At 44.9% G+C, this 19,057-nt stretch overlaps 1 non-coding gene across 1 annotated transcript; it reads left to right on the forward strand.

Annotated features, from left to right (window-relative positions):
* The first annotated feature begins 5,606 nt into the window (after positions 1-5,606).
* Positions 5,607-5,713, forward strand: LOC116271935. The gene has a single exon (XR_004180665.1). It is a non-coding gene; the product is annotated as a U6 spliceosomal RNA (small nuclear RNA).
* Positions 5,714-19,057: the final 13,344 nt, after the last annotated feature.

A 19,057-nucleotide genomic window follows, 5' to 3' on the forward strand; every position in this document is an offset into this window, starting at 1 on the left:
ACGGGGACGCCACCACCGTTGGTAACCGGACACACCGGCCACTCCGCCAGGGTGGAACATGTGAGCATTGCGTAATATAAAGTTTCACTCACCCTCATCACTCAGTTTGAAATGACCATTAACACAGTTTTCTCTCCCATCAAACTAAATTCCTCAAAGGCAAGCTTAGACTTACTCTTTTAAACCCCATCTCTTAGACCAGTGTCTGGCATATAGTAACTTATCATTAAGATTTTTTTCTCTTAAAAGTTTTTTTTTTTTTTTTTTTTGACAGAGTCTTACTGTGTTGCCCAGGCTGGAATGCAGTGGCGCGACCTCAGCTCACTGCAACTTCCGCTTCCTGGGCTCAAGTGATTCTTGTGCCTCAGCCTCCAGAGTAGCTGGGATTACAGGCGTGTGCCATCATACCTAGCTAATTTTTGTATCTTTAGAAGAGACGGGGTTTTGCCATGTTGCCCAGGCTCATTTCAGACTCCTGTACTCAAGTGATCTTCCTGCCTCAGCCTCCCAACGTGCTGGGATTACAGGGGTGATCCACTGTGCCCAGCCTTAAAAAGTATTCTTAACACAGAAAATTTCAACGTATCCCAAAGTACAGAGTATAATACAACGAATTCCCTTGTACTCATTTTCCATCTTCAACAACTACCAACTTATGATCAATCATCTGTCCTCTATACTCCCTATTTCTTAGAATTAAATACATAAATGTAAATATTTTGGTGTAAGACATTGTAAAAAAGAAAAGAAAAGAAATGTACTTGCTAGGCCTCTCTCACTGACTTTAAAGTACCTGGGTGGGTGGCGGTGGGCAGAGTGGAGAGAAGGAGCATTTTTCTAGAGGTAGGAGCCTTTTGTGGAACAATTTCCTGTAATAGGAAAAATTGAGAAGGGTAAGAGGAAGGAATAATGATTATTATGTGCCAAGTATTGTGCATTATTGTTTAATTTCATCTTTCTGGGAGATACAGGTATGACATACCCATTTTAAAGATAAGGCTCACAGATGTTGAGTGCTGTATCTTCAGCAAAGCTGGGACTGGAACTCAGCTGTGTGTGGCTTCAAGGTCTGTATTCTCCACCCTCTGATATAACGAACCTGCAATGCATATCAAACCAAATCCACCCATGGTCTGAGGCTCTCCCTCCCGCCCGTGTACCTAAATCCAGCTTTATTCACAGGGCCTTGGGGGACAAGCCCCTGAGGGTTACTCCAACCCTTTGGAGAAGGAAGGGTTTCCATGCCTAGAGTGTCAAAGGGGAATTCAGTTTCTTATTAAACAGAGCTCATTTCCTCCTGTTGCTTGTCCTAAGCAAATGACTGCCTGAAGTCCCAAAGAATTTGTAAGTAAATTTGTAGGTCAAGAGTAGTGGCTCCTGCCTGTAATCTCAACACTTTGGGAGGCTGAGGCAGGAGGATTGCTTTTGTCAAGGAGTTTGAGACAAGCCTGAAAAACACAGCAAGACCTGTCTCTACAAAAAAAAAAAAAAAAAAATAGCTAGGCGTGGTGACACACACCTGTAGTCCCAGCTGCTTGGGAGGCTGAAGCGTGAGAATTGCTTGAGCCCGGGAGTTTGAGGCTGCAGTGAGCCATGATCATGCCACCGCACTCATCCTGGGTGACAGAGTGAGACCAAGTCTCAAAATAAATAAATAAATAAATAAAAAATTGTAAGGGGTTAAACAATAAAACACACATACACTGGTTAGGATAAGCCATTTGTGGGAAAAATCTAAGAGATTGTATTTATGTGTGTTCTTGAATAGATTAGACTGGGTTTGATTGCGACTCTAAGGAAGTAAACCAAGCCCCAATTACTTTTAGGGAAAGGAGACCCCATTGTAAGAGAAGGAAGCTGATCAGCCATGGCAGCTTGGAAAATGACAAGTCTCAGGGGCAAATGCTGGCAAGGTCTGTCCATTCAGTGTCCAGGCAAGAAGAAAGCTTGGCAAGCAGACCTGAGCAAAGAAGTCTGCCAGGCAAAGCAACCCCTCTAGTGGGTAAGAGCGCCTTGAGCAATTCAGCTGAGAGATAGGTCTTCTATTCAACCTTTGCCACAATTCCTTGCTCGCTCTTCTGGATAATTTGGCTTCTTGGGTATTCGTTTTTCAACAGGGAAAGAACAAAGTGCTCTGGCTTGTATGAACTTCCAGTACTCTCGAAAGTTGATTTTCTCATTATAAATGAATAAATTGGCTTTCTGGTTATAACTTGGCTTCTCCAGTGATTTGCCTCCAGGGAGAGAATGGACTGATCTCCCTACTAGAGTGTGCTGTCTGCTTGCCAGCTTAACTACTCTTTGTAAGCGAATAAATGGGCCTTCTGTAGTTTATATATCAGCCTCTCAGGGGTGCCTGCTTAACGCCTGGTTTCCTGGGAAAGAAGGACCAGGTGAGAAGTGCCAACAAACAGGTCTCCTGGCCTGCAAGAGAGCAGGCCCCTTAAGTGGAGAATTCATCAAGGCAATGAATGCGGTCTCCTGGGGTCTCTTGGGAGAGAGCTGGTGTCTGAACCACAGTGACACGTGGCCTTAACACAAGGAATTGAACCTTCATGCCCCAAAGGAAGCAAGTTTGGATCCTTTCACCCCTAAGCAGGTTATTCCAGCTCAGTGAGGAGAATCCCTACTTTATTCCCATTGGCATGAGATGAAGAGGTTCTCGGAAGCAAAACTTTGCCATGTCGCTCCTTCCTTTAAAACCCCTTGACAGCCTCTTATTACTTAGAGTATAAAGTCCAAACTCCTTGTCAAGACTTGCCTTTATGACAGGAAAAATAAAAAAATTATTGCTACATGATTTCATCAAATCAAATCCCCTTATAACTGTAAGGTGTTTTATTATGTGAAGTGCTACATAATGCTGTTGATGAAACTATGATATCCCATTGATCATAAAACACATCCAATTTCAGAGACTAAAATGTGAAAAATATTGAAATCTGAAAGTCACTAAAATATGGTATTTAAAATGAAAGCTTCCCTTTTAGCAGAGAGATACAATTCATTTTAAAGAAAAATAATTCTGGCTGGGTGTGGTGGCTCACACCTGTAAATCCCAGCACTTTGGGAGGCTGAGGTGGGCAGATCCCTTGAGGTCAGGAGTTTGAGACCACCTGGGCCAACATGGCAAAATCCCATCTCTACTAAAATTACAAAAATTAGCCTGGCGTGGTGGTGGGCCCCTGTAATTCCAGCTACTCAGGAGGCTGAGGCAGGAGAATAGCTTGAACTTGGGAGGTGGAGGTTGCAGTGAGCCGAGATTGTACCACTGCACTCCAGTCTGGGTGATAGAGCAAGACTCCATATCAAAAAAAAAAAAAAAAAAATTCTGTTGTTTAGGAAAACACTGTGATGGATTTTATATTTTTGAGAAGGTATGGCTTATATGCTTAGGCTTGGATAAGTGAGAACAAGTGAGAGAGACAGAGAGAAAGAGAGAGAGAGAGAGAGGAATTGCTCTATACAGTAAGGAACTAGAGCTTTCCTTGCTGCCAGAACAGTGGGGATGGGGAGATATGAGGAAGGCCTAGATTCAGAGTAGTATTCTCTAGAATTACCTGGGAGTTTTCAAATGCATGCCCAGCTGGCCCCACTTTCATAGATTCAGACTAAAATGATTTGAGGTGAGTACTGGGAATTGGTCTTTTATTTTATTTATTTATTTATTTATTTATTTATTTATTTATTTATTTATTTTTTGAGACAGCATCTGGCTCTTGTTGCCCAGGCTAGAGTGCAATGGTGTGATCTTGGCTCACCACAACCTCCGCCTCCTGGGTTGGGTTCTCCTGCCTCAGCCTCCCGACTAGCTAGGATTACAGGCATGCGCCACCATTCTCAGCTAATTTTGTATTTTTAGTAGAGACAGGGATTTCTCCATGTTGGTCAGACTGGTCTCGAACTCCCGACCTCAGGTGATCCGCTCTCCTCGGCCTCCCAAACTGCTGGGATTACAGGTGTGAGCCACCGCACCTGACCCGGGAATTGGTCTTTCTAAAAGTTTCTAGGAGATTGTAACTGGTGAGACAGAGGAGGTGGTGGTCACAGGTCCTTAAGAAGATAAAGCTGGCTGGTAAGAACCTTCCTATGGTGGAGGTGGCCTATGCACGTTGGGGTCACCACGGTCAGTGTTTCATCATAAATGGTTTTCTGTCTGTGCTGTGGCATTCTTTGGCTCTCTCAAGCCTGCAGTGTGAGCTGGCCATCCCAGCACTTGGATGTTACTGGTGTTTTGGGGAATGGAGGAAGTGAGCTGCTGCCCAGCAAGGAAGATGCAGAGGACAGACTTCAGGGGCTGATTGCAGCAGCAGAGCTGAGAGCAGCGAGGGACAGAGGACCAGGGCCACAGAGTCCAGAGCCAGGAGAGCACCGCCTCGCCCTACCCCCAGAACCACACCAAATCCTCAGGGATACTGGGCTTCCCACTGTTAGTGGCATGGCTACTTCAGCTTTTCCATTCGAATATTGAATGAAAGGATCATGCCCAAGGGCTTGAGGAACTGGGGACATTCAGAACCAACTCTGGTTTCATCATGTGTTTCATGATCTGGTTCCTGCCCACGTATCCCACTCCCTCCACACCTATGGCCTCACCCTCACCTCTATCCTGGGCTGCTTGAAATACCTATTTACCCTTAAAGACTCAGCCCAAGGTTTACCCACTCTGAGAAACCTTTTCTTCCCCTCCCCTGTCCTTCACCCCGCCTGGAGTGGATGATTTCCTCCTGCTGCTCTGATGGATCACCTGCAGGCCTCCCAGCATGCCTCCGTTCTGGGCTGAATTGTGTCCCCCCAAAAGATAAGTTGGAATCCTAACCTCTGGCGCCTTATGTGACCTTATCTGGAGATAAGGTCTTTATAAATGTCCTTATACAAAGGGAAAAATTTAGGCACAGAGACACACATGTACAGGGAGCAGGCCATGTGAAGATTAGAGTTGATGTTGCCACAAGCCAAGGAACTACCAGAAGTAGGGGAGAGGTCTGGAGCAGATCCCTCTCCAGCTCCACCAGAGCGGAGGAGTAGAGTACACCAAGAGAATAATTAACAGGGGAATCTGGCTAATTCCAGAAAGCTTTTCAAGGAAAGTGACATTTGAGCTGAGCAGAGAGGAATGGCCCTGCTGACACCTTGGTCTTGAACTTCTAGCTTGCAGAATGGTGAGATAGTAAAATTCTGTTTTTCTAAGCCATTCAGTTTGTGGTACTCTGTTATGGCAGGCCTAGCAAATTTATATGGCCTCTGACATGTCAGTGACTTCATGTTTTTAGGTCTGTTACCTCCACCAAGCTGTAAACCCCTCAAAAGCAGAGACTGCCTTACTCACTTTTGCACTTCATCTAACAACGCCTAAATATTTGTTGAATGAATCAATGATTACAGTTCATTCCCAGTTTCCTGAATCTACTCTCAGAAACAGTACATGGTGGTAGAAAATGCCTGGTGCTTAGCTGGCTGCTGTTACCAGCTCTGCTGCCATCTGTCGATGACTGTCATCAATAACCACAGCAATGACAATGACCCCAGTTTCAGCTAGCATTCGGTGGACATCAAACTATATGAGAATGCATTTATTCAGTCTGTCACTCAACAACCATTGAGTGGTGCTCGCTTTGGCAGCACACATACTAAAATTAGAATGATACAGAGAAGATTAGCATGGCCCCTGCACAAGGATGACAGGCAAATTCGTGAAGTGTTTTATATTTTTAAGACTTGTGCACAAATATCACAAGCAGCTTTATTTGAAATCGCAAAAACCTGGAAACAACCCAAATGTCTAACAACAGGTTAGTGGATAAACAAGTTGTGGTATACTGGTATATCCATACAGTGGAATAATTCTTAGCAATGAAAAGGAATGAATTGTCCATATAGGCATCAATGTAGATCAACTCAAAATAATTATAAATGAAATAATCTAGGTAAAAAATGAGTACATATTATATGATTCCATTTATATAAAATTCTAGAAAATGTAGGCTAATATATAATGACAGGAGCAAATTGATCATTATAGCCTAAAAATGGGGAGAAGCAGAGGGATAGGAGAAAGGGATTACCAAGGGGTATAAGGAAACTCATGAGGGAGGTGGATATATTCAATATCTTGATTCTGGTGATGGTTTCAAATTGTACACTTTAAATATGTTCAGTTTATTATATGTCAATTATCTTCAACAAAGCTATTATAAAATTAAAAAAAAAAAACCCATTGAGTGACCTGTATGGGTCAGATTCTGTGCTAGGAACTGAGAATAGAATGCTAACCAAAACCAGCCTGGTCCCAGCCTTCATGGAGTTTATAAACTAACAGGAGAGACGGATCAAGTAGTTATATAATTACAATGATAGTAAATACTAAAAGGAGAAGTAGAGTACAACAAGAGAATAATTAACAGGGAACCTGGCTACCCCAGAAAGCTTGTCAGAAAACGTGATGTTTGAACTGAGCAGAGAGGGATTTGTAGAAATAAGCGAGGCAAAAAGGTAAGTGAGCATGTTCCCAGTAGAGGACACAGCATGTGTGAAACCTGTTCATTCAGCAATCATCTACTGAGAACTTACGGCATAGGCAATTGTTCTAGGTCCTGCATTCAGCAGGGAAAACAATTAATAAAGATCTCAGCTGTTGTGAAGGTCACCTTCCAGAAGCCGGAAGGAGGTGAGCAGGAAGAATGGGGGAAAGAAGAAAGTGTGGCAGGTGTCTTCCACGATATGAAATTGAAAAGTCCTGACCTGCTGAATCTGTCTTTTTTTTTGAGACAGAGTCTTGCTCTGTCACCAAGGCTGGAGTACAGTGGCATGATCTTGGCTCACTGCAACCTCCGCGTCCCGAGTTCAAGTGATTCTCATGCCTCAACCTCCCAAGTAGCTTGGATTACAGATGTGCACCACCACACCTGGAGAATTTTTGTATTTTTAGAAGAGATGGGGTTTTGTCACGTTGTCCAGGCTGGTCTCGAACCCCTGACCTCAAGTGATCCACCTGTCTCAGCCTCCCAAAGTGCTGGGATTACAGGCATGAACCCCCATGCCTGGCCCCACTGAATCTTTCTTTTTCTTTCTTTTCTTTTCTTTTTTTTTTTTTTGAGACGGAGTTCCACTCTGTTGCCCAGGCTGGAGTACAATGGCATGATCTCGGCTCACTGCAACCTCTGCCTCCCAGGTTCAAGTGATTCTCCTGCCTCAGCCTCCTGAGTAGCTGGGATTACAGGCGCGCACTACCATGCCCGGCTAATTTTTGTATTTTTAGTAGAGACGGGGTTTCACCACGTTGGTCAGGCTGGTCTCGAACTCCTGACCTCATGACCCTCCCGCTTCAGACTCTCAAAGTGCTGGGATTACAGGTGTGAGCCACTACACCCGGCAGAATCTGTCTTTCATACCTAGAACAGTGCCTGGCATACTGCAAGAGCTTAATAAATTATTTGCTGCAAATGAACGAGAGTCATCAGGTGGGGTGGGGCTGGGGTGTGTGTGGTGATTCTGATACAATCTGAGTTAACTGCCACAAAACTAAAAAAGTGCTTTAGAGCTTAAAGAGGCTTTTAACATTCACAGCACTATTTTTCACTGCTATTAAATGGTGCAGTCGGTCTCAGTAATCCTAAGAACTCTTCTGATAATAAAATGTTCTCAGCCTGTGAGTGATCCAGTTTTAAGGCCAGCTTCACAGCTGTTGGCATTCTTCACCCAAGTCAGATTTTATGGTTCTTAAGTGGCAGGGTTGACTGTGCTGAGGCACCTCGGACGGAAGAGACTGTGTCCTTCCCGTTCTGGTGGTTGTCTCCTTTGCTTAGGTCATCATGACCTCCAGTCTGGGCTATTAAATGAGGAAAGAGCTACAGTCCAACTTATACTGTTTAGGAAAACATTTTGATAGACTTTTGGTTGATAGAGGCAGTTTCCATCTCGCTCTCCTTTTTTTTTTTTTTTTTTTTTTTTGAGACAGAGTCTTGCTCTGTCACCTAGGCTAGAGTGTAGTAGCATGATCTTGGCTCATTGTAGCCTCAGCCTCCTGAGCTCAAGCGATCCTCTCACCTCAGTCTCCTGAGTAGCTGGAACTACAGGTGTGCCCCATCATGCCCAGCAAATTTTTGTATTTTTCTTTTTCTTTTTTTTTTTTTTTTGTGAGACGGAGTCTCACTCTGTTGCCTGGGCTGGAGTGCAGTGGCTGGATCTCAGCTCACTGCAAGCTCCGCCTCCCGGGTTTACGCCATTCTCCTGCCTCAGCCTCCCAAGTAGCTGGGACTACAGGCGTCCGCCACCTCGCCCGGCTAGTTTTTTGTATTTTTTAGTAGAGACGGGGTTTCACCGTGTTAGCCAGGATGGTCTCGATCTCCTGACCTCGTGATCCGCCCGTCTCGGCCTCCCAAAGTGCTGGGATTACAGGCTTGAGCCACCGCGCCTGGCCCACAATTTTTGTATTTTTCATAGAGACACGGTCTCACTATGTTGCCCAGGCTGGTCTTGAACTCCTGAGCACAAGTGATCCACCTGCTTTGGTCTCACAAAGTGTTGGGATCATAGGCATGAGCCACCGCACCCCTCGTATTTTTTAAAATTTATTTTTAATGTATCTGTTGCCCAGGCTGGAGTGCAGTGGTACAATCTCGGCTGACCACAACCTCTGCCACCCGGGTTCAAGCGATTCTCCTGCCTCAGCCTCCCAAGTAGCTAGGATTACAGGCATGTGCCCACACTCAGCTAGTTTTTATATTTTTAGTAGAGATGGGGTTTCACCATTTGAACAGGCTGATCTCAAAACTCCTGACCTCAGGTGATCCACCCTCCTTGGCCTCCCAAAGTGCTGGGATTATAGGCATGAGTCAACGTGCCCAGCCTGTATTTTTTTTTTTTTAACAATAAAATGTTCATTGCAGAAAATAATTTAAAATAAATGAAGTCAAATGAAAAATGAAAGTCATCCATAATCCCAGCAACCAGAAGTAACCAGTGTTTATATTTGTGTGTATTTCTTGCAGGCTTTGTCTCTGCAAATATACCTGGTGTAAGTATGTATATGTATGTTTATAAAAATGAGATTCTATAATACATATCAATTTGCAATGACTTAAATAAGCTTCAGATTTTATTATAAGCATCTTTCTATGTCACTAGATCTTTATTAACATCACTATTTTAAATTCTGGCCTGGCCTGGTATTACAGCCTCCTGTATTTTCCGTTTCTAATTTCTCCCTACCCTGTGGCCAAAGTAGTCCTCCTGAAGCATAACCTGGATCATGTTACTCTCCTGTTGAAACCCTTTCAAATGTTTTCCACTCCCCATTTTCTACAGATAAAGTCCAAATTACTTGACCAGGCTGGGGACACTGGCTCCCTCCTGTAATCTCAGCACTTAAGTAGGCCAAGGTGAGTGGATCACTTGAGCTGAGGAGTTCGAGACCAGTCTGGGAAACATAGCGAAACCCCTTCTCTATTTAAAACAAAATGAAACAAAAAATAAAAGCGAGCAAATAAATTACTTCACCTGAAATTCTAGACCCTCCATGATATGACTCTGCCCCAACCTGCTTTTCCATGTTATCTTCCTTTACTTTCCCAGCTGTATCTGATACTCTAGGGAGAGCCTGATGCTTCCCAAGGACCTTGACACCTTTTCCCACCTCTGCTCAAGGTGTCCCTTCCATTTAGAATGCTGTCTCCTGCTACTCCCCAGCTACAGGAACCCCAGGCCACCTCATAGGTCTTGCTCAGATGCCACCTTCTTCAGATGGTCTTGTTTCTCTCCAGTAAGTGCACTAGGAACAGAGGTAAGTGCTTTTTTTTTTTTCTTTTTCTTTTCCAGGAAAAAAGATAATTTGCCACATCTCTGTCATTGCTTAAGACATACTTTGTTCTTTGGATGTGCGTGTGCATATACATGCACACAGACACACACATCACATTACACATATTATGATAAATTGTGCAAAGGAGGAGGAATTATGGGGAAGACTTAGAATTTGGGACTTCACTCCCACTAATGCTTTTCTCATTTACAAAAATTGTTTTTATACATCTACCTATCCATATAGATATAAACTTAGATCTATATATGAGCATATATATGTATCTATGTGTGTATAGATACACATATAAAGATTTTAGCAATTTATTTTCTATAGGTTGCCACTTTTAAGGTACAAGTTAATCTTCTTACAACTTTTATGAGTTTCAGTTGACCACACATTTTAATAGAGAGCTTTCAGGGAAAAGATACCTGAGTCATGCCCGGTGTAAACCTATCAACCTCAGTTCAGAATCTGGCTCTCCTTGGTTTTCTGCTATTAGATTGACAAACACCTCTTAATAAATCTCCTGAGCTTACGTAATTTAGTTTGGGGACTGTGAGACTCAACAACTGGATGAGATGCTAGATGGTTTGCTGGTTGTGGGCAGCTCATATTGAACCAACTCAATTTCCTGGGTTAGCTCTTCAATGCACGCATTGGCATTCAAAGCCCAGACTCCCTTTAATGTCTGAGAAATTCAATTTCCTCAGCTTTTGAAGTCAACTCTGTGGGTGTACAGCATTTCAAAGCTGCAAAAACAGCAAAGAAGAGGCCAGGAGGGACATTTTACCCAGGAGAAGTTCAGAGTTCCCGTAGTGTTCCTCATGGCTATTGACTGATTTAAGGGTTATCAGAGTAGAAACATTCAATTCTCCCTCCCCCTGAGGCTGCCTTGCCAAGTTGCTTGGCTGACCTTCATCCATTGCTGATCCCATAAGCTTCAAGCTCCACATAGAAGAATCACTGCTGGCCATGAGGGATCATCTCCATGCTCTCCCTCAGCCTTTGTTCTTGTTGACAATAGTGTCATGAAGAATTTTTCTGGACTCTAGCTCCTGTCAGATTTAATTTTCTCTTTTTACTCTAGTGTCTCCCTGAGTGATCTCATCCACTCTCACGGCTTTCAATGCCACCTATATGGTGATCCCTCCCACATTTATATCTCCACATCGGATCTGTCTTCGAAGCCCAGATCCATGGGTCCAACCACCTACTTGTCATTGCCGTCTGGATATTGGCCTGGCATCACAAACTCGACATGTTCAAAAGAAATTCATGGCCTGGCGAGGTGGCTCATGCCTGTAATCCCAGCACTTTGGGAGGCTGAGGTGGGTGGATCACTTGTTGACCAGTCTGGCTAACATGGTGAAACCCCATTTCTACTAAAAAATACAAAAATTAGCCAGGCATGATCGGGGTGGGCACCTGTAATCCCAGCTACTAAGGAGGCTGAGGTATGAGAATGGCTTGAACCTGGGAGGTGGAGGTTATGGTGAGCCAAGATTGCACCAGTGCACTCCAGCCTGGGCAACAGAGGCTTTGTCTCAAAAAAATAAAATAAAATAAAATAAAAAAATCCAGCCGGAGCGACAGAGTGAGACTCCGTCTCAAAAACAAAACAAAACTGGAATTCACTGCCTTCTAAACTCGTTCCTCTCCTAGGATTTCCTATCCAGAGGATAACGCCACCTGCTGCCTCGATACCCAAGGAAGACATTGGGAGGTGTCATCCACACCTCCTCTCCCTTTCACCTCCTCTGCACTCCCTCCTACTGCCTCACTGAGTAGTCATCAAGTTCTGCCAGTTCAGTGCCTCCTGAAGAGTTCTACCTATGTACATTGCTCTGCAGTTTCACCACCAGCACCCTAGTCCAAGACCCCGGAGTCTCCTGCCTAGACTACTACATAAGCCTTCTAACTGGATCCACCACAACCATTTTTTATGGAGGGGGTGGTGGTTAACACCATACTTGCTCTATTTAGTTAACAACCAGTTAAACAGACTGCCAGAGAATATCACCAGGATGTGCTGGTTCTCAGCTCTAAATTTGGAAAGCTGGCTTTACACACCCCAATTGGGCAAGTCTGATGGGTAGTTTTGCTAGAAGAATTCCCTACTTGACTTCTCCAAGCCAGAGACAGGTCCTGTAAGAAGTCTTCTGAGGAATTATTTTCTCAATATTCTAAAATCTAGTTTTTAAATATTGTCTCAATGGCACCAAGTGAGAGTGACGTAAGTGTCCGGCATTCCATGAGGCGGAGCATGCCAACTAGAGTTTGGTGGGCTTTAGGCACCCAGACATACATGCTGGCCCACATATTCACCCTGCCCTGTCCCCAACACTGTGACCTACAAGTATCTCTTTCCAAGGCTGTTTCCATGACTGCTGCTCCTTCTCCTCCTCCTCCTCCTCCTCTTCCTCCTCTTCCTGTTCCTCCTCCTCCTCTCTTTCTCTCTCTTTTCCTTATAGCTAGGGTATAATTGCTATATAAAACCCTGTACATATTTAAAATATATAATTTGATGCACAGGGCATATGCATACGTCCATGTCCCTGAGTAGCTGTGACTACAGGTGCCCACCACCACGCCCAGATAATTTTTTTTTTTTTTTCGAGACGGAGTTTCACTCTTGTTGCCCAGGCTGGAGTGCAATGGCACGATCTTGACTCACTGCAACCTCCACCTCCCGGGTTCAAATGATTCTTCTGCCTCAGCTTCCTGCGTAGCTGGGATTACAGGCATGCTCCACCACACCTGGCTAATTTTGTATTTTTAGTAGAGATGGGGTTTCTCCATATTGGTCAGGCAGGTCTTGAACTCTCAACCTCAGGTCATCTGCCCGCCTCGGCCTCCCAAAGTGCTGGGATAACAGGCATAAGCCACCACTCCCAGCCATAATTTTTGTAGTTTTAGTAGAGACAGAGTTTTGCCATATTGGCCAGGCTGATTTCGAGCTCCTGACCTCATGTGATCTGCCTGCCTCGGCCCTACATCCATTCTTGCTGTTCTCTAATCTGTTACATATAGCAGCCAGAGAGGATTTTTAAAAACACAAATCTGATTTTGTCATTCACTCTTCTGCTTAAACACTATCAATGATTTACCATTTCCTTCCTCCCTTCCTTCCTTCCTTCTTTCCTTCCTTCCTTCCTTCCTTCCTTCCTCCCTCCCTCCCTCCCTCCCTTCCTTCCTTCCTTCCTTCCTTCGAGATGGAGTCTCGCTCTGTCACCCAGGCTAGAGTGCAATGGTGTGATCCTGGCTCACTGCAACCTCCACCTCCCAGGTTCAAGCGATTCTCCTGCCTCAGCCTCCTGAGTAGCTGGGATTACAGGCATGTGCCACCACGCCCAGCTAATTTTTGTATTTTTAGTAGAGACGGGGTTTTACCCATGTTAGTCAGGCTGGTCTTGAACTCCTGACCTCGTGATCCACCTGTCTCCGCCTCCCAAAGTGCTGGGATTACAGGCCTGAGCCACTGCACCGGGCCTGTGATTTCTTTTATTTAAACAATCCAAATCCTTCGTCATGGCTCATAGTGCCCTGCACAACTTGGGCACATGCTCCTCAGCAGCAGCGTCAACTGGTGTCACTGGGCATCACCCAGTGTCACCCAGCATCAACCCACCCCCTTTCTTTGTCCTCTGTGCTCTTGCTGCACAAACCTCCAGTTGCTTAGATTCATGGACAGACACAGCCTTTCCCTGTTGTCATAGCAGTTGTTTACTGTTTGGCTAATTTCTATTCATCTTTTAGAGGTTTCAGCTTAAATATCCCTTCCATCGGAAAACCTTCTGCAGCCACACCGGCACCGACCACACATAGGCTTAGCACCATGCTTCTTTTCTGTTCTGCTGATCACTGTGGCTGTCATTTGATCAATAATTTGCTTGATACTGGTTTCCTCTACGAGTATCTTAAGCTTCATGATGTTTGGAACAGTATCGTCTTATTCAATGATGTATGCATTTGTTAAATGGATAAAACATATTCTAAATCTAGATCTTTCTGATATAGTAGAGCAAATGGATAATTTTTGTTGGTGTCATTTCCGTTTTCAGTGGCTGTAGCTTTGCTCATTGTTTGCCTGTTGATCAGTTTCACTTTTTTCATAGAATGCACTATGAGCATTTGCTGTAGCCAGAGCATTTGCTATGTGCTAGGTATTGGAAATCAAAGTTGAATAAGACTTTGACCCTGCCCAGAAGGAGTTTACCAACCAGCAGGATAGTTTATATTTTCATGGAAGGACGCAGACAATGGGAAAATTGGAGGTTTTCATGGAAGTGAGATCACTTACACTTGTTATATTCAATGATATCATTCATGTAGGAGTAGGTAGGGCATCAGAGAAAGGGTTATGGGCCCTCTTGGTTGAGCCAGTGTGGCTGTGGCCAGGTTCATTGAAGTCAGAGTACAGCCCCGGGTCAGGAGGGCTGAGTTGACTCACCAGGAAAGAGCACAATCAGGAGTCAGGCCAGGTCAGGTGAGCAGGCTGAGCTCACCGGCAGGGGAAGCAGGCACGGTGCACGTGGCTGTGCAGACTCAGTTTGTCAAATACTGGGCTGTCCCCAGTGGTATCTCCCTGGACACCACAAAATCCACTTGCATCAGAAGCCCTCTGTGTCTGGGCTTATGACTTGCCAGCAAGGGCTGAGTCAACGTCTTCAGGCCAAAGATTGAGCAAATGGCCCTGTATTCAGGGAGAGCAGAGTTTGAACCTGGTACCACTTGGAGCTATGGGATCATGAGACAGAGTTATGTCAGCTTTCCGAGGCCCAGTTTCCTCTTTAGCAAAATGAAACAGGAATATCTGTGACTCACTGGGGAGATGAAATAATGTACAGTAAGTGCCTCTGTATAGTTGATATTCATTAGTTATTTCTTTCCTTGTAGGTGTGGGTTCTGCTTTACAAGACCTTTTATTCCCTTTCTTCACTGCTCTATCCTCTCACCCACTCCCCTCCCCTACCACATACTTTCTCCAGTCTTGAAGAAACCTCCAGTTGTGGTTGATAAGTGGGCTCTTCCTGTGCTATGGAGGAGTACCTGGAACCTAGCAGGCACTCAACACATACTTGTGATAAATGGTCAGATGGGTGGAGAAATGAGCAAATCCTCCATTTAAAGGCTTCTACTGCCACTATAGTAACCATGTGTAGTGGTGCAATCTCAGCTCACTTGCAGCCTTAACCTCCCAGGCTCAAGTGAGCCTCCTGCCTCAGCCTCCTGAGTAGCTGGGACTACAGGTGCACACCACTACACCTGGCTAATATTTTCTATTTTTTGTAGAGATGGGGTCTCCCCCTATGTTGCCCAGGCTGGTTTGAGAAAGCCTTTTAATTTCTAACTTGACTCTGCCATAGACAGCAGACAACCTGTGACCACTAACTCCTTCAGGGATTATTCTGTGGCCAAGTCGCATTGCCCAAGTTCACACCCCTTCCTGGGATAACCTATAGTCAGTGAATGATCAATGCCAGAGTATAAATGTCTGGTCATCGTCACCTAACTCCAAGAACTCTAGAAGGTCATTCTAACTCCTGGAATTTCCCTGGGCTCAGCCTAGGCTGTCTGCTTTTGGCTTGAGTCCCCGCTCTGCATCTTTGTCTCCCTTCCTCTCCTTCTTCAAGTGTTGATCCCTAGGTCGTTCCCTAATAAATATTTTGTACCTTAAAATCTGTCTCAGTGTCCACTTTCTGGGGGATGAACTGGTAACATATTGGCTCACCTAACTAAAAGGGCCAAAGGCTATCAGGCACAGTTGGGTATAAAGCTAAGCTAAAGGCAGGCCATAGTGGCTGACACTTGTAATCTAAACACTTTGAGAGTTCAAGGTGGGAGGATCATTTGAGGCCAGGAGCAACATAGTGAGACCCCCCGTCTCTACAAAATAAGCCAAGCGTGGTGGTGCATGCCTGTAGTCCCAGCTACTCGGGAGGCTGAGGTGGGAGGATTGCTTGAGTCCAGGAGTTCAAGGCTGCAGTGAGCCATGACTGCACCACTGCACTCCAGTATCCTGGGTGAGATGATCCCTTTCCTCACAACCTTATCATCTAGTAGAGAAGAGATACCTTACACAAATAAAGGCAGATTCATTACAGTAAGTATGATTATATAGTAGACTGATATGGTTTGACTGTGTCCCCATCCAAATCTCAACTTGAATTATATCTCCCAGAATTCCCACATGTTGTGGGAGGAACCCAGAGGGAGGTCATTGAATCATGGGGGTTGGTCTTTCCCATGCTATTCTCATGATAGTTAATAAGTCTCACGAGATCTGACAGGTTTATTTGGGGTTTCCACTTTTGCTTCTTCCTCATTTTCTCTTGCTGCCATGCTATAAGAAGTGCCTCTCACCTCCCGCCATGATTCTGAGGCCTCCCCAGCCATTTGGAACTATAAGTGCAATTAAATCTTTTATTCTTCTCAGTCTTGGGTACGTCTTTATTGGCAGCATGAAAACAGGGATGCTAAGAAAAAGAAAGAATGGGCCGGGGCACTGTGGTTCACACCTATAATCCCAGCACTTTGGGAGGCTGAGGTGGGCGGACCACCTGAGGCCAGGAGTTTGAGACCAGCCTGGCCAACATGGCGAAACCCCATCTCTACTAAAAATACAAAAATTAGCTGGGTGTGGTGAGGGGCACCTGTAATCCCAGCTACTTGGGAGGCTGAGGCTGGAGAATCATTTGAACCCAGGAGGCAGAGGTTGCAGTGAGCTGAGATCGTGCCATTGCACTCCAGCCTGGGCAACGAATGCGAAACTCCATCTAAAAAACAAAAAAAGAAAAGATGGGATGAGAGTTTCTAGTTTGGGGCTTGGCCACAGAGTCTAAGGAAGCCTCCCTGAGCAGGGTAAGCTGGTTTTATAGAATGAGTAAAAAGGAGCCTGCCTAGGCAGAGGGGACCACATATAGTAGGAAGGAGTTTGATGTGTTGGAGCAACTGAAAGACCAGGGTGGCTGGACACTAATGTAACACAATTTTGTTGTAGGAAAGAGCTTTGTTTTGTGGGCTCCTTCCTTTCTTTGCCTGAACCTATCACCCTAGATGCTGCTGCCTATTGGATGCTCGAGCACCTGCTCTCCCGAGTGTGTGTGTGCATTCTCTCTCTCTCTCTGGCTTTTTCTCTACTCAGACCTGCTGCTTTCATCACATCCACACTGGCCTCTTTGCTCCTTCAAAACCAGTCTATTCTGTGCCCCTCTGGATTTCTTTAATGAATCCCAAAAATGAAAGGCAATGCATGCGCCTTCTGGGATCATCTGGCTCCTAAGGACCTTTGACGCAACTACTTGGCTGCAGGTGTGTGGAAGGATTAAGCAGAGAGGAAACAACAGAGGCGGAGGCCCTGACAAGTGGAGAAAGGAGAGCCTTTGCTGAAATGCCACGCCAAAGGGGGTGAGGTGCAGGAGCCAGGTCCTGGCATAAGGGAGATGGACCAGCACCAGGAAACAGGTCAAACCAGAGGCCCAATTATTGGCATGCCGGAAGGCAGAGGCAGCCGGAAGGCAGAGGCAGCCAGAAGATGGCTGATCTGTCGCCAGGATGCTTTACAGTCCTGCCCTGTCTCCACTTGGGAGCTGCAGCGCAAGGCGCAGGGTCTGCATGTGTGAGGAATGCGGAGAATGGCGGGCATCGGGGAAGGCCCAGTGTGGGGAGGGAAGGGAGGGTGGCAGGCACACAGGAGAAGGAGAGATTTCTGGAGCCAGGAACCACACCTGTCTACATCTTTCAAAGCTGTATCACCTTTTCAATTTAAGCAGTTTCATTTCCACTGAGATTAAAAGTGTGAGCAATTAGATAAATTGTGCCTAATTTTCTACTCCCTGAGGAAGTGTGAGGGAATAACCCTGAACGTCATCCCACCCATCAAACATCCTGGCCATAATTGCCTTCTGTATGTCTTTCTTAAGAGTTTTGGAATGTGTGTAAGTGTGTGTGTGTGTGTGTGTGTGTGTGTGTGTAGAGTGATAGAGAGAGGGAGTTTATTTATATATACTTATATTTTTACTGCAAATATATTTTTATGTTTTACCTTGCAAGCATAGTTCAATGACCTTTGCTCCCCATGCTATTTTAGGCAGGAAAATACCTCCTTCCTCTGTGCAGCAGGGGTAAGCGGTGGGACATCTGTTTACTTTGTGCTGGTCCGTTCTTCTGCCAGGAGCTCTCCCTGCCTTTCCAGGCTCTCTCACCCCAGGAACTTGGCAACTCCTGTCTATCCTTCAACTTTCAGCCTAAATACCACATTCTCCAGGAAGCCTTCTGACTTCCTGGGTTCCTCCTTGGGTGCCCACGTTGGCCTGGTGTCTGTAGTTGCCATTCGCTCAAGCACAGCATTTACTACACTGCTGTAATCACTATTTGCTGTCTCTCTCTTCTACCAGACCTGTGTTTCTGAGATTGACTTGTAACCCATTGATGAGCTGTGAAATCAAATGCCATGACCAGCATTTCTGGTTTTGTATTATTTATTTTGGGATCTTCTTCTAGGTTATATTTAAATATTAATAAAATCATGTTTGCTATTTAATTTTATGTTTTTACTTAGTCATATATGAGTGAGTGTTGTCTCATGAAACTTTTGTTTCCGTTTTGTGTGTGTGTGTGTGTGTGTGTGTGTGCAGCAGTGAAGAAGACAGACATAGGCCCAGATATTTTGAAGGATATGGTGTGAGGCAGTGTTTTTTTGAGCTGTGAACTACAGTAAGAAATACTTTTTTTTTTTTTTTTTTTTTTTTTTTTTGAGACAGAGTCTCTCTCTGTTGCCCAGGCTGGAGTGCAGTGGCATTATCTCGGCTCACTGCAACCTCCACCTCCTGGGTTCAAGCGATTCTCATGCCTCAGCCTCCCGGGTAGCTGGGATTATAGGCATTAACTACCACACCTGGCTAATTTTGTATTTTTAGTAGAGACGGGGTTTCACCGTGTTGGCCAGGCTGGTCTTGAACTCCTGACCTCAGATGATTCCCCCTCCTCAGCCTCCCAAAGTGCTGGGATTACAGGCATGAGCCACTGCACCAGACCGGAAAAAGATTTAATATAGCAGTGTATACATAGGCTCATACATATAGTTTCTAGGGCATTTTCATATGTGCTGTTTTATTATGATATGTACAACTCATGTGAGGTAGATATTATTAACTAATTTTAGATATAATACCATGGAGAACAAGCAATTAAGTGACCTATCAAAGGTCATATAACTCCTAAACATTGATACCTAGGGCCTGAATCCAGGGATTT

This window comes from Papio anubis, chromosome 1 (assembly GCF_008728515.1).
Source record: "Papio anubis isolate 15944 chromosome 1, Panubis1.0, whole genome shotgun sequence".
Lineage (NCBI taxonomy): Eukaryota > Metazoa > Chordata > Mammalia > Primates > Cercopithecidae > Papio > Papio anubis.